The sequence below is a fragment of the Carettochelys insculpta genome, chromosome 19 (genome assembly GCF_033958435.1).
Source record: "Carettochelys insculpta isolate YL-2023 chromosome 19, ASM3395843v1, whole genome shotgun sequence".
Classification (NCBI taxonomy): Eukaryota; Metazoa; Chordata; order Testudines; family Carettochelyidae; genus Carettochelys; species Carettochelys insculpta.
This window is the reverse complement of record NC_134155.1, coordinates 2,908,376-2,923,399: the sequence shown is the minus strand read 5'-3', so window position 1 is coordinate 2,923,399 and position 15,024 is coordinate 2,908,376. Positions and strand designations below refer to the sequence as shown.

At 42.6% G+C, this 15,024-nt stretch overlaps 1 protein-coding gene across 5 annotated transcripts in view; it reads right to left on the bottom strand.

The window, feature by feature from the left end:
• Positions 1-15,024, bottom strand: part of FAM222B (family with sequence similarity 222 member B) — a 70,675-nt gene that overhangs the window by 19,481 nt on the left and 36,170 nt on the right. Inside the window, exon 1 of one of the 5 annotated variants that reach the window (XM_075013864.1) lies at positions 14,351-14,871. The exons of the other annotated variants lie outside the window; for them this stretch is intronic. The gene's annotated coding sequence lies outside the window, so the exon portion shown is untranslated. Of the gene's footprint in view, positions 1-14,350; positions 14,872-15,024 lie in introns of those variants that run through there. 5 annotated transcript variants of the gene reach the window in all.

The following is a 15,024-nucleotide window of genomic DNA, read 5'->3' as shown; positions in this document are numbered from 1 at the left end:
AGGCTAGGATAAAGAACGGGGAGATACTGAACACACAACAAGCAGACTGACTAGACGGCCTAGTCAAAACTCCAAGGTTGAATTTAGAGTAGATGATCACACTAGAAACAAACATGCTTTTGGCCAGCGTGGGTTTAAGCAAAGAGAATACTTAGACACAAAGTTTGGAAAGAAACAGGAAAATCAGCTTGTTTGTATCCAAAAAGCTGGCTGTACTAATTTATTCTGATGTCACTGAATTTTCACAACATTAAAACACTTTGGCACTTAATTTTCACTTCCATTTATAAAGGGATTTTCGAAACAAAGGCCTTCTAACGCTACATCCGAGTTACGACAGACCTTTGGAATATGGACCATCCAAAGACTATATTATCAACTTCATAAATATTACAGTGTCTGTAAGAGCTAGAGCTTATATTTTGATTTCAAAGGGGGGTGGGGTGGAGCTGGGGTGTGGGGGGGCGTTACAGGAGTTTCTGAAGAAATGAAAATCTGGATGGAGCTGTCTGACAAAGAAACCTGTATAAAGTGGCCATCCCAGCTGAGGGAGAGAGGTCACTCCCACCTGAATCAAGGGCTGACAGGAGAGTGATGAGAGGTACAGGCCATGTAGGAGTGCCTGAAACACTCTGAAAACTGGAAAGTCAGAAATACATGTCAGTTGTTTACCGTTTTAACGGTATGTTTCTTTTGCAATCATTCCATTCTAAATACATACTTTACCTTACGACAGCACACCGATCAGTGATTGACCCTGTCACTGTGTAAGCCACACACCTAGGCTTGGGATTCACTGTCCTGTGCAGTGGCACCTAGACCACTTACAGACAGAAATAATGATTCTCCTCTGCAGCCCGAGCTGAGAGACATTTACCTCAAACTGGAAAGGCTCACGCACTAAGTTCCATAGGTCCTAGGTTTGAGTCTGCCTGTGAGCAGTTACTATTGTCCCTAAGAAAACAGGACTGCAGGTGCTGAACGAAATAAAGCCATTCTGTTATGATGATTACTGTGAACTACAGCCTCACTCTCCTGTCTAGAGGGAGACAGCTCAAGTCCATCCTAAGACTAGCAGTCGGCGGTCCCCCTGACTCAGGAAACAAGAGGCATGTTACCCACCAATGAGGTGCACACCTCCTGCAATTCCTCGTGACAACTGTTTCACAGCACACAACACTTCTGTGTAATTTTGATGGAAACTGTATTCAATTGAAACTGCAACCAGTAAGACAGCTGGTAACACAAATAGGCAGAGTGCAGTTATCAAAAGCAGAATTTGCTCAGGACGCAAGGCTAACAATCCCTACCCTTAAAAGATGTTACAAGGACTCTTCAACGGCTAATAAATCATGCTGGAAAAATGCCCTCCAGATCCCTAACCAGATCCTTGAAACAAGAAACCCCTCCCCCCAATATCAAAGGCATCCATCTGCTTCAGGGCAGAGATCATGCCACTGTCTCAGAAACGTTTGCAAAGCATCTGCCAAATTGTGGAAGCTAAATAATTCAGTAAGAAACGGATTAAGATTGTTTGAAGTACATCATCTGCCCAATGCAAACCTTTAAAGAAAAAAAAGCTATCAAGTTACAGGACGCCTCTTAACTGCCTTGTAATTCCTATACAGCATATTTCCACTGACAGTGAATGATCCTGTATTATCACACAGAACTTCTTTCTGCCTCCAAGTGATAAGAAAACATGTGACACACATTAATCACCAGTACAGTAGAATGCAAAACTCAGTTACAACCCCAGCAACATTAGCAAACATATATGCAGAGTCTCAGAGGGATGGTCGCCTTAGTGTCTCTGTAAAAACAACGAGGGATTCTGCAGCACCTTTGTGACTAACAGGAACGCTTATGCTCCAGTAAATCTGTTAGTCTAAGGTGCTACAGGACACCTCCTTGCTTTTGTATATGTGGGGAAGCGAACTGTGCTCTGTCTCTTATGGGGAAAAGCATTAGGCTGCAATTAAAGATTTGTATTTCATTGCAAGGGACATAGGTGTATCACGTGTAATAAATATTTCTTCACTACCCTGCAAGAGTCAAAACTCCTAGGTCCCCTGCTCTACCTGCAGTTCACTCTGGGGAGCCTCCAAAGGTGGAATTGGAACTCGTGGTTCTGTTTCCCAGCATTTTATTGTGTAAGCCATTAACAAACCAGGGGTGATCACCCTCTCCAATGGCTGTGCCGCACACAGAATACAGTAAACTCTTTCATATCAGGCATTCTATCATCCGGAACTCTCAAATAACCAGCATTTTAACCATAAGAAGATTTTAGTTAAATTCTCCATATGGACAGTATAGTGAAAGAAAATACCAATAAATACAGTATAAGTGTACAGAGTACAATACTACTGTTGTTGGTAAATAAAGGGCTCTATATATATTTATATTTTTCGTAGTATCTAATCTTGTTTTTCTTTAGCATTAGGCATTGCTAGGTGTACCTTTCTACTATCCAGAGTATTTGAATATCAGGGAACCTCCTAGTCCTGGGGCTGCCGGATATGAAAGAGTTTACTGTACTTTCCACCTGTAGAGCCTAAAAAGGTGAAGTGAAGGTCCAGGATTCAAACCCTAATCTTGTAGTGGAGAGGGGTGGTCCTGGTAGTTGCACATGACAATCCCTGTTTGTTCTAGATTTTCTTTTACAAAAAACTCTAACAAAATTTCACTCAGTGTTATTTGTTTGGCCTGCTTTTGGTAGCTTCAGTTGACTCAATATTAGTTTTGGAAAATGAGAGCTATCCGGAGTAAGGAAAATTAAGACACTAATAAAAGATGGTAATTATTTTTCTATGCTTAATTACAATCGTATTTCTTTAAAATATAAATGCAAATTAACGGGAAACAAATTTCAACTACATGTAAAGTGTGAAAAATAAGCCAGCCATTTGATAGCCTGACACTACAGAAGGAAAACACTCTCCTAGTTTTTAAATTAATTTTAACATAAACCAACTAACAGTTCTAGTTGAAAACACACAGAAAATCCAATCTTTGCTGACAGATTATGTACAGTAAATTTGGGGAGGAGACCCTGGTTTCCATACAAAACAATATGAAAAGCCATCTCCTGCCTAAGAAAGGCGCTCCTGCAGCTTTAAAGGGCAGCAGGCCTGGTACATGCAGGGACAGGACTTTATAGTCAGTGCTGGGTAGATGTCTGTAGCATGTGGACATGTTCAATAAAGCTGGTAGTTGCTTCAGTATTAAATTATACTAGTATTGAATTTAAGGTCCCGGTTGTTGTACCCTCTGCAACCCAATTACAAAGCACTTGTTTCCTGGCTGGGAGGAAGAGTAGATCTGTGATTAAGATACAAGACTGCAGACTTTTCCCAAATAATTCCTACAGCACTCCCACTCCATAGGGCGTGGAAGGTGCCTTGCCTAAGGGAGAGGAGTAACGTGTGTACTTTGGCCTACATTATACAGGAAGTCAGACTAGATAATCACAGTCCCTCCCGGTTAAAGCTTTCTTGATTCGAAAGGAAGGCTGTTGGGAAGTGCCCTACCATGGCATTCGCCCAGTCCAAATTTTTATCATCAACCCCCCTTCAGTACATTTTTGAGAATCCTGAAGGCCACAACAGGCCCCCTTCTTCTTGTCAGTTTCGCTTCTGCCCCCCACCCCAGAGTTCAAAATAACAACAGTGAAACTGCCCAGAGCCTGTAAAAATCTCTTGGAAGCCCAAGGTATCCGCAGAATCAGACATTTCTGTCTGCAGACTCAGGAAAGCAGAATTTTGGAGTATGACCTGAGGCAGATCCTCATTAAAAGAAACCTGTGGTTGCAGAAATAAAGCTTCAATTCTTCTGAAGTTTTCCCACTTAAATAAAATTTACTGTTCACCTTTGGTTAATAGTTTTTACAAGTTCTGATAAAAGAAAACGTGTGTAAACAGAATCAACCGCTGTTGTAATTGTGCTAAACCACGGAAATGAAAGGTGGACAGGTGTGTGGGAACAAAGCTAAGTAGCTCCACAGCTGACAGATGCTCCAACAGAATTGCAGCTGTAGCACAAACATGACAGGACCTAGGTGCCGTAACTCCCAGTAACCTGGGGAATCAAAAACTGAAGTAGTTAAGACCACAGATTTACATCTCCTACAAAGGGGGGTGCCTCCAGAAACCCAGGATCTCTTAGTCTTAGCACTATGTAATGGCATCGGTCCAGCCCTGACTTAAGAAAGAGAACCACTTACGGACACCCCCTCCCCCTCATCTTCCAATATTAACCTCCAGACAAATCTGACCTGCCTTTCCCAAGTGGTAGAAAGGTAGTATCTCCCACCTTCATTTAACTGCATTACTACAGCTTGTAAAGGATGTGATTGATAAAAGCTCTACAGAAATTATAAATGATGTTTTTTTCTGGGAAGACATGCTCAGCTCTCTGGAACCTTTAATGAAAAACAATTATCAACTTGCTTTGAAGAGCTGAATCTGCCTCTTTAATGCAAAAGAGAGACTGATTAACGCAATATTCTGGAAAAATAACTCTCACAACAAAATTCAAGAACATTGTCCAAACAGCCCTGATTTTCATAAATATGAGACTAATCAAGCTTGAAAGAAATATGTGCTTTTTGATTTACCTGGAGCACTTCAGCAGATATGCCCTGACACGACTAAATTCACAATTTTTTTTTTGTGGGGGGTTGGGGGGATTGGACATGGAACTCAAAAATTTTATACCTCTGCCTGCACTCCTGAGCCACATTCAAATACAGAGTGAATTACCGTACTTGAATATTTCAGTTTAGGCACATGTTGGCTACTTACAAAGAAGGCAAAAATAAAGAACTCGGAGACAATTAAATGCTAATTTTCTCAAATCTAATGTTGCTCTCTACATTTGATATATGCTAAAAGCTTTCATTTAAGAGAAAAGGCTTGACATCAAAGCAAATTTTACGACAGTATTAACTATTGGTGTGCCTCATGGGTAGAGGTCAAGTCTGAAATCATCAGAACTGACTCACCACACCATGAAACACAGAAGTTAGCAGTTTATATTCCTTAGACTGAACTGAATTTAAAGGCTAACATATTTCCATTAAGCATGTAAGTGTGTTTCCCGCCACTACCGACATGCCTTGCTCCTTTCCACATCTTATGGCACACGATAACGGCTGGCACAGATTATATTTATGGATAAAAAGGAAGTTGCAGGATGCTGCACTTCCATGGAGTAAGACAAAATGTGCTGGTCTGCAGACTCCCAGAGCAGTTCAAGAGACTGTAAAAATTACATATCAGAGCTCTACTGAAAAAATCTTCCTCAGACTTCATACAACACAGCGAGAAGAAATCTGAACTGATCCTAGACATACAGACTAAACAACTCAAAGCACTCCAGATACAATGTGGGATATGCTATTTTCACAGTAGTGAAGGGAAACTGAAGCGGTAAAATAACATTTTCTCAGCAGTCTAAGAAGGGTAGCTATGTTAAATCTGCAACTCCACAAAAAAACAGCAGTCCTGTAGCATCTTAAAGACTAACACTTTTATTTATTAGATGTGGGTAAGACCCACTTTTACCCACAACAGCTCATCAGCTAATAAGTAAATTGTTTGTTTTTAAGGTCCTACATGACTGCTTGTTTTTTAGTTTCTTAGTGTACTACCTCTACTGATTCTTTCTCAGAGTGCACGATCTGCCAACAGAACCCATTTCCAGAGAACACTGAAGTAGTGTATTATCTATATTACCATAGTACTGAGTAGCCCCAACCATGGGCCACAGCCCCATTTTCGGGTGTTGTCTGAACACAGAACAATAGGTCAGCATAGTAGTACCTATGCCTGCTTGTATTTCCAGAAGAGGGAAAAGTCATATTTGAAAGAAATTCATATTCTCCGTGTCAGTGGGTTGTTTCCATTTTTTTCTGGTTCTCACATAATCCACAATTTTTCTTGACAGTGCTTCTGAGAGAGATGGACATAGATAGGGAAAGATGCTGCTGAAGCTTTCTAGAGCCAAGAGCACCTCTTCTTCTAAATTTCAAATCCAGAGGGAAAACGGGGGGCGGGGGGGGGGATCTGCCAAGGGAGCTAGTTCAAAGCACAAGAAATACTTCAGTACGGCAGCTATTGTGATACAGCTCCCACAGACCCTTAGGGGAGATGCTAGCTAGCAATGACAATCTGACAGAAAGGGCTGAATACTGTTCGTCTCTCTTTTCAACTAACGTTTTCTCCTTGTTCAGTGGGTCTTGCAATGCATGCTGAGAGTGATGCTTTGCAAAAGTGTAAATCAACTGCAGGTACCTCAAAGGATGGCACACAACAAACAGATGCTTAAACCCACTCCTCCCACAGAGAGAACTAAGCTCTTCTCACACAGGATCTGCAGTAAGCGCAGACCATTTGTATAGGGAAAAAAGACCTGTTGGGAGTGCCTCTGGGTGGAAAAGCGCAGTGTCGTCTCTCTGAATATACGCCAGAATAAAACAGAGGACTGTTAAGACTTTCTGCTCCCAAGGAAATAATCAGTAACCCTCTTCGCATTGAAGGTGTTCAGCCAACCCTGACGTGGAAGATCAAGAGGCCCGTGTGTTTGCCTGGAAGGAAATTTGGAGGCCACCAGGGTGAGGCTTGTGGAATGGGATTTCAGAACTCAGTCCTTACAAAATCTGTACGAGGACGACAGATCACCACAGCTTACACTCTGAACCTCTCCTGGCAACTGCTCTGGCTAGAAAGGAAGGACCTTTCAATGGGAGATGCAGGAATAATGGAGACTTGTTGATACGATTCACATAACTGGAGCACGGCCATGGAAGGTTATAAACTGTTTAGGAAGGACAGACGGGAGAAAAGGCGGAGAAGTTGCGCTCTACGTGAGGAAGAATTATGATTGCTCAGAGCGCCAGCACATGGAGGGAGAAAAGCCAGTTGAGAGTCTTTGGGTTAAGCTTAGAGGCAGTAGTAACAGTAGTGATGTTGTAGGTGGTGTCTGCTATAGACCGCCAGATCAGGCAGATAAGGCTTTTTCGGGCAGCTAAGTGAAGCTTCCAAATCACAGGCCCTGGTTCTCATGGGAGACTTTAATCATCCGCACATTTGTTGGGAGACCAATACAGCAGCACACAGACAATCCAGGAAGTTTTTGGAGAACGCTGGGGATAACTTCTTGGTACAAGTGCTGAAGGAACTGACCAGGAGCCGTGCGCAACTTGACCTGCTGCTCACAAACAGGGAAGAACTAGTAGGAGAAATAGAAGTGGGAGGAAACCTGGGCTGCAGTGACCACGAGATCGTAGATTTCATGATCTGGACAAAAGGAAGAAGGGTGAGCAGTAACATACAGCCACTTGATTTCAAAAGAGCAGACTTTGACTTCCTGAGAGAACAGATGAGCAGGATCACTTGGGAAACGAACATGAAGGGGAAAAGAGTTCAAGAGAACTGGCAGTATTTTAAAGAAGTCTTACTGAAGGCACAGGAACAAACCATCCCACTGCATAGTAAGAAATGCAAACATGGTAGGCAACCAGCTTGGCTTAACAGGGAAATCATTGGTCAGCTTACACTCAAAAAGGATGCGTACAAGAAATGGAAACGTGGACAGGTGACTAAGGAGGAGTATAAACATGCAGCTGGAGAATGCCGGGCAGTAATCAGGAAAGTGAAAGCACATTTGGAACTGCAGAAAGCAAGGGATGTGAAGAGTAACAAGGGTTTCTACAGGCATGTTAACAATAAACGAGTTATCAGAGAAGGTGTGGTGCCGTTAGTGGATGAGAGAGGTAACCTACTGAGAGATGCTGAAGGAAATGCTGAAGTACTCAATGCTTTTTTTGCCTCAGTCTTGACGGACAAGGTCAACTCCCACATGATGGTCCTAGACAATGCAGTAGGGAAAGGTGGAGAGCAGCCATCTGTGGGGAAGGAACAAGTTCTGAGCTCTCTAGAAAAACTACATATACACAAATAAATGGGTCTGGATTTAATGCACCCAAGGGTACTGAGGGAATTGGCAGAGGTCATTGCTGAATCTTTGGCCGTTATCTTTGAAGACTCTTGGAGATCGGGGGAGATCCCAGATGACTGGAAAAAGGCAAGTGTTTGCCCATCTTTGAAAAAGGAAAGAAGGACAATTCAGGGAACTACAGACCAGTCTTGATTTTTACCTTAATCCCTGGAAAAAAAATGGAGGGGATCCTCAAGGAATCCATTTTGGAGCACTTGGAAGAGTGGAAGTGATCAAAAGTAGCCAACATGGATTCACTGGGGCAAGTCCTGCCTGACCAATCTGATTAGCTTCTATGACGAGGTAAGAAGCTCTGTGGACGTGCTGAAGTCAGTGGATGTGATATACCTTGACTTCAGCAAAGCTTCTGATAGGGTCTCCCACAACATTCTTGTCCATAAGTTAAGGAAATATGGATTGGATCCTTGGACTATAAGATGGATAGAAAGCTGGCTTGATGGTCAGGCCCAACAGGTAGTGGTCAATGGCTCAACATCTGGATGGCCGTCAGTTTCAAGTGGAGTGCCGCAAGGCTCAGTTCTGGGGCCAGTGTTGTTCAACATCTTTATTAATGACCTGGATGAAGGACTGGATTGCACCCTCAGCAAGTTCGTGGATGACACAAAACTAGGGGGAGAGGTCGATACGTTGGAGGGTAGAGAGAGAAACCAGAGTGACTTGGATAAATTGGCACACTGGTTCAAAAGAAATCTCATGCGGTTCAACAAGGAGAAGTGTAGAGTCCTGCACCTGGGGCGGAAGAATCCCAAGCACTGTTATAGGCTGGAGACCAGCTGGCTCAGCAGCAATACGATGGAAAGGGAATTAGGGGTTATGGTGGATGAAAGGCTGGATATGAGTAAGCAGTGTGCCCTTGTAGCCAAGAAGGCTAACAGCATACTAGGGTGCATTAGGAGGGGCATTTCAAGCAGATCTAGAGAAGTAGTTGTTCCCCTCTATTCAGCACTGGTGAGGCCACATCTGGAATACTGCGTCCAGTTTTGGGCTCCCCGTTATAAAAAGGATGTGGATGTGCTGGAGCAGGTTCAGCGGAGGGCAACAAAAATGATTAAGGGGGTGGAGCACAAGACCTATGAGGACAGGGACAGGGATTTGGGCATGTTTAGTTTACAGAAGAAAAGACTGAGGGATGATTTAATAGCAGCCTTCAACTTCCTGATGGGGAGCTCTAAAGAGGAGGGTGAGACACTGTTCTCAGTGGTGTCAGATGGCAGAACAAGGAGTAATGGTCTGAAGGTGAAGAGGGAGAGCTGTCGGTTAGATATTAGGAAAAACTACTTCACCAGGAGGTGGTGAAGCACTGGAATGCGTTGCCTAGAGAGGTGGTGGATTCTCCCTCCCTCAAGGTTTTTAAGTCCCAGCTTGACAAGGTCCTGGTTGGGATGACTTAGTTGGGGTTGATCCTGCTTGAAGCAGAGGGCTGGACTAGATGACCTCCTGAGGTCCCTTCCAGCCCTATGATGCTGTGAAGGAACAGGTGCCCTCATATGATGAGAGCCAACATTTTTTTCTCCATATTCCCAGGTTACAATCTTGAATACACACATCGCATCCCCACTGCAAAGTTTGACACACAATATTGACACAGATCCCGATATGTGGAGCAGATGAAGGGCAGTGTCCTTTCTCTCACAGTAGAAACGTGTTACAGTTGGATATGGGGCCTTGTGCACTTCTGTTTCCAGAGTGCTGGAGCATGACAACAGGCGCACACTCCTCCAACACCTGGCTGCTTTGCAAGGGGGTCTGTCCCCATGGAGCAGGAACCAGCTGCCCAGGGAAGATGTGCAGAGCCAATGGCATGAAGAAGAAACCCTGTTCCCAACATATTATTCTCTCTGAACGCGAAGAGTTCCTTGCTGTTTCAGCCATCTGAAGGACAGGTGAGACACGCCTTCTGCTTTGTACAATCTGATCTTAACACTCCCCCGCTGTACCGTACAGACAAGCTCCCAATCCACAGCATGACATAAAATCTTGACTTGTACAAAAAGCCCTCTGTGGTTTCACACTAGTCGCTTTAGGAGATGCGTATATGCCCTATTTGGAAAAGCACACCTTGTGTGTGTGGCTTGTTTTATTTTTAAATATACTGATATCACCTTAGTCAAGAATATTTCACATAATTTTCCGAAATTCCATTTTAACCTCTGTTGTAGCTTTTACATTGCTTTCATTTATGCCAATACACGTCTAACTCAGATAAGGCCTAATATGTTCCTAGCTCAACTTTCCACGTGCAGTTTGTAATACAGCTATGCAACAAACTGAGATCTCATTTCAGCATGCAGTTTTTATAAATATTACTAAAAGGCATTTCACGCTGAACAAATTCAAAGCGCTTTTCACTACTGCTCACTCTTCAATTTGCATTTACAGCAGGTCAATCTTCTACCACGTAGAATTTCAAGCAAATCATCCATGTAAAAGGACGATACGCTCAGGTAAAGAGTGACACATTCTTATCTGCAATGAGATACCCATTTCAGTATTTTATTTTTAAAGGCCTATTAAAGTTTAACTGTGTTGGGAAACTATTTTTCTTTGCTATATACCAACAGCACAAGACATTTCCGTAATACATAACATGTTAATTCCTGAATCCTCGTTCAATATACTCTCTCCCCGAGTTTCACAGAAAGACTCTTAAATTGACAAATCATTTACGAGTATTTTACACTGTCCTATATTCTCTGATATGTTAGATAATGCTGTTTCTCAGCATAACACTTTTCAAAAGCTTATTCTAAAAACCACTGTGCTACCCGATTCAGCCAAAAGATAAATAAGGGACTTCATGGAACCCCAGAAAACTTGAAACAAGACAGGAACGCAAAATTTTAAAATGAGGAATTATTTTCTCTCATCTTAATTTAATGCCACACAGTAAACTATATACTAAACTTCTGTAGGAAAAATGCTAACGGCACTGCTGTCTCTTGTTTCTTACTGGGTACCTAACCTAGCACGTGTCCATGAAACGATGGCCCTGTGACACCAGGCACTTTGAAACTGGATCACTCAGTGAGACAGATATATCCAACTCTAGAACTAGCAACTCCATATGCTTTGCCAGCAAATTCTGGCCTGTACAGTTTGAAAAAGCAGACCTGTAAATGACATGTTGACTATTAAACTGATTGAGATGCAATTTGCCTAGAGACCACACACTAAGCAGAATTCCCTAAACCAGGGGTGAGCAAACTTTTTATGTCACTGGTCCCTGCAATTAGGAGGACCCCCACCACCAACTTGTCTAATGAAGTCTAAACTGACAAATTTTGGTTATGTTCATATGAAGAAAAAAACCCCACCTTTCAGCACATGCAAGAAAATGTGTAGCATGTAAACACTATCAGTCGGTATGTAAACATGAATACATAAAACAAACATTTCAACATTTTTAATGAGACTGATGAACCTTAGACCCAGCAGCTTACCATATAGTACCCCCACTTATGAAATTTCATGCCCCCCACTTTGCACACCCCTACCCTAAACACACACAAGTTGGATTCACAGCACTTTTTGAAGGACAGAGATAAACTCCTTTGTCCTAGCCCATTACATCTCGCAAAACAGATTATCAGTTTTAAGGGTGGGTAGAAGATCACATAATGGCTACCATATTTTCTTACACAGTCATTGCACTCCCAGCATCTAACTCACTGCTACGAGATTTTAACTGAGCATCTGGCAAATCCCAGTGGTGTAAGACATAGCTTATGGGAGGAAACTAACACATACACGTTTTTCAAATACAACTTTCAGCCATTCACCAAGTTTTATGTATTTTCAAAGGAAATACAACAACAGGATAAAAATCAGATTCAACTGCCTTTTAAATAACCGCGAGAGCTACTTTAATTGTATTTCAACAACAGTCAGTTATTCACAAGTCATGTTAGCACGTGAATGACAAGTAAACAGAGCAGAACACATTCAAGGAAAATGTCTCTAACACAATGGAGAGCCATTCAACAAATTTCACAAAAACGCTACCAAGATACAGGCACTCAAAGCCTTTCATTTTCCTTAATTGTGGGATGTCAGACAATTCTGGAAGATTAAGGGGTGGGGGTGGGGAGAGAACTACTAATGAAAGATACCTTGCCAAATTGGGACACGTTAAAGGAATGGTATTGAATAACTGGATGCAATTTCTCTCACGCATTCTAGATGGTAGTATTAAGAGTGCTACAGTACAGTAAAAACTTTATTATCCATCCTCCCTGGGGAACAGGAATGCTGATCATACTTGCCGGGGAGCCACCCCATGCACCCACCCCAGGCTGGGAAGCCAGCCCCACGGATCCCAGCTAGAGGCACCAGTTCCACTCAGCTAATCCCTGCAGGGGTGGGCAGCCCATGGTCAGCACTCCATGAGTGCTGATCAACAGAATGTGTCATTCAGCGGAGTTCTGGATAACACAGCTTTTACTGTACTTCCTTCTGTATCTACTTTTAATTTGACTGAATGGCTGTAGTTTATATTATACATGATACTTAAAATGGTTCATGCTTTTAGTGTGCAACTTTACTCAGTGTTAACATGTATGTAGGAAGGCAGTTTATGCTAATAAGGCAATTATATGTAAAATTCTGATGCCACAGATGTGGGAACATACACCAAAATATTTTATTTACTAATTATACTTACATTTCCAAAATATTAAAGCACTGAGGCTTAACCACAAATTTAAATATGTAATTGGAAACAGTTTACTGTAATAATTCAGAAAATATAACATCTTAATTATCAAAATCAGCACTCATCAAATGTACAGAAAGAAGGGATAATAAAGAAGTACAAAAGATTTCCCAAATATTGCTTTAGCTTTCAGTGGAAAACTAGATTCATAAAGAATATCAGGAGAGATCTTACATAAACAAATGAAGTCTTGCAACTGAGACACTACACAACGGAAGTATTTCAGAACTGAAGTACCTACAACTCGGAAAAATGCTTTCAAAGTGACCTGTTACAGAAAAGGGGGAAACAGCAGTGGTATGAAGAGAAAGAACAATACACTGGTTAGAGATATTTCTGTCAGTCTGCTTTGGCCTTTTCACATGGTTGGTTTTAACTGATACTAATTCACAACAGCGGGGAATTTAATGTTAAAGGAGGTATGAATTAAGAGCTCTAGTAAGAACATGTAACTGACTTTTTGTATGGATTAAAAAAAAAAAAAAAGAGAGCACCCTGCAAGAATTTTTCATAGTTGAAGATAAAACTAAATAAATGAGAGCAAACCTCTGCCATATTATTCATACTTCTGACTTAAAAGAACAACCAAATCTCCTCTTAGCACTGAAGTCAATGCTTTCTACCTCCATTTAAAATGTCACATTCGCAAAAAGCACTGGAGGACATGGTTACCATGAAATCTTATTATCTCAGAGAACTGGGAGGGGGTAAGAGGGGAAGAAAATACAGCCATAAAGACCACAGTTATAAGCAACATAAAGGCAACAATAATAATGACCACACTGGGTCAGACCAAACGTCCATCTAGCCTGACATTCTGTCTCCCAACAGTGGTCAATACCAGATGCTCCAAGGGGAACCAGCAGAATACATTGTTAAATTAGTAAGCAGAGACGGCATTCTGTATGCAGCACTGCCTCGATTTACGCAGGAGTTGTGTTCCCATGCACCTGCGCATCACCTGAATTTTGTGTAAGTTGGGGGGTGGCTATTTCCCCCTGGCAGAACGTGTCCTGCATCAGGGAAGCAGCAGGAGCACCTGAAGCTCCTTTCTGGGTTGGGGGGGGCAGTTGGGGAGAGGGATGGGGCCATGGGAGATGGGCAGGAGGGTTAAGCCTGGTGTGGGTTAGGGCTTCAGGGGGCTGGTTGAACTGCGAAATGGGGAGGGGCTGGGCTAGAGCCATGCGTGGGTGTGGTGAGCCGGAGCCATACTTGGATGGTGAGCTGGGCCACGGGAGGTTTGAACCAGGGCCGCACATAGGAGGGTTGAACCGGGGCACAGGTGGTGAGCTGGAGCGGGGTTTGAGCCACAGCCATGCGTGAGGGGTGGTGAGCCAGAGCCAGAGCAGGGCACGGGGTGGCAGGCCAGCTGGAGCTGTACATGGGTGGTGAGCGGGGCTGGGGTGGGGTGGTTTGAACTGGGGTCACACAGGGCCAGAGGGGAGTGGGATTTTGATGCAAGTTAAGCGCAACTTGAGATTGGTAATTTCTAGGGTTTACTGTATTTTCTGATTCTTATAGACATAAAACGAGAAAGAACCTTCAGATCAGTGGGAATTTAAGAAACTGGTTACCAAGAGAAACGACAGAACAAATGAATGTTTAAAGGCCACTGACCTGGTTGAATGGAGAAGTGATTGGGTAATTACAAAGGAGCCTCCTTTCCAGATGTTAAAGATGTGCACTGTTCATGGCCTATTTGCCATAATGGGATGGAAGCAGGCAAAGGACATTTCTCTCAGAGCTCAGTAGCACTGCCTCACTTAAAGCTCATGCAATGCGCTTTGCATTCCCCAGTCATTTTATTTAATAAGCCTACGTCTTAATGCGAATCTTGGTAGAAAAATAAAGATAACGCTGGATTGTAAACAGTCTTTTGGAAAATACTGTATGCCGTGCATTCAGGGATGGATGAGACAACACAACAGCCACAAACCAAAGACAAGCTTGCAATATACAAGCCATCACAAATGCATGCTCTACATTTTGATTGTGAAAGCCAGAACATGGATGACATGACAGTGCAGGTCATCATGTCATACACTGGTGGCAGAGATGTTAAAAAATTCCACTGTTGAGTATTCAAATGGCCAATATACTCTCTGATGACAGCAGGTAAAAATACATAGGAAAAACATGTTGCATTCACTCTAACTCTAGAGGCTAGTCATTCCGGTCTACCAGGAAGCTGATGCCCAGCACAGGAGAGAGATTATCTGAGGTCAGTTGAAACGGTTTATTGCCTAAGAGTGAAATGGGAAAAAAAAAGAAGAGTGAAGTAGTTTACCTGT